At 41.4% G+C, this 940-nt stretch overlaps 1 protein-coding gene across 1 annotated transcript in view; it reads right to left on the bottom strand.

Moving 5' to 3' along the window:
- LRRC9 (leucine rich repeat containing 9) overlaps positions 1–940 on the bottom strand; it is a 219,084-nt gene that overhangs the window by 161,242 nt on the left and 56,902 nt on the right. The window lies entirely within an intron of this gene.

Genomic DNA, 940 nt, shown 5'->3' on the forward strand with positions numbered 1-940 from the left:
CCTCATTTTTTCCATTTGCTTTAGCATCTCTACACTGAAGAGCAGGTTTCAGTGTCTCTTCTGACATCCATTTTGATCTTTTCCTTCTTGCTTATCTTCTTAATGACTTTTTGTGTTCTTCCTGTATGATGTTCTTGATGTCATCCCACAACTCTTCTGGTCTTCAATCTTTAGTGTTTAATGTATCAAATCTGTCGTCGAGAAGATCTAAAGAGAGATCTATAGAGAGCCCTGGTGTGGCTCTGTGGGTTAATGTATGTATCAGACTGCAAAGCCGTTTGAACTGCAAGGTTGGTGGTTCAAGCTCACCAGCTGCTACTCAGAAACCCTATACAGGGTCCCTACAGGTCAGAACCAACTCGATGGCACTTAACAACAACTATATACATATATATTTTTGTGAGTAAATATTCTACATAAGAAGTGTTTTAAAAATGGGAACTTATCATGTTCCATTGGCACCTGTTGACCTTGAGATGAGAGAGAGAAGGGGAAGGGCTGGCTGGTCTGAAGTTTAGGAATATGTGTGAACTTCTGAGCCCATGGGCACTAACATAGCCCCTGGGGGTCCAGGCTGAGAGGGAGGCAGTCAGCTGGTTGAGCTGCAAGGAAGTGTGTGTGAACTCCCAAATTTGCAGCTAATACCTATTTGATCAAGGTTGGATGGCTGGTTGACCATATTCAAATTGAGGAAGATAAAGATCTTTGATACTGAGAACAAGAGCAAATTGCTACAATATGATGAATTAGACTTTTGCCTATGAATGTAGTGACTCAAAATTCGAACCGGAATGGAAGGATTCTTCAGCTCAAGGAACAACCTTGTTTCCTCAGTGCACTGGGTTGATAGGAATGAGAAATTTAGACAATGGCTATCAAAAATGGGGGGACTACAAAGATATGAAGTGGCTGATGTACAAGCTTTCATGAGTGTGTTTAG

The sequence above is a fragment of the Chrysochloris asiatica genome, unplaced genomic scaffold (genome assembly GCF_000296735.1).
Source record: "Chrysochloris asiatica unplaced genomic scaffold, ChrAsi1.0 scaffold00067, whole genome shotgun sequence".
NCBI classification, from domain to species: domain Eukaryota; kingdom Metazoa; phylum Chordata; class Mammalia; order Afrosoricida; family Chrysochloridae; genus Chrysochloris; species Chrysochloris asiatica.